Genomic DNA, 217 nt, shown 5'->3' with positions numbered 1-217 from the left:
GTACAGTCACTTATACAGTTACACATACAGCTACAGATACAGCTACATATACAGTTACATATACAGCTACATCTACAGTTACATATACAGTTACATGTACAGTTACATGTACAGTCACATGTACAGTCACATTTACAGTACATGTACAGTCACATGTACAGTCACATGTACAGTTACATGTACAGTCACATGTACAGTTACATGTACAGTCACATAT

This window comes from Sebastes umbrosus, unplaced genomic scaffold (assembly GCF_015220745.1).
Source record: "Sebastes umbrosus isolate fSebUmb1 unplaced genomic scaffold, fSebUmb1.pri scaffold_79_arrow_ctg1, whole genome shotgun sequence".
Taxonomy (NCBI): domain Eukaryota; kingdom Metazoa; phylum Chordata; class Actinopteri; order Perciformes; family Sebastidae; genus Sebastes; species Sebastes umbrosus.
Note: the sequence above shows the minus strand (reverse complement) of the source record.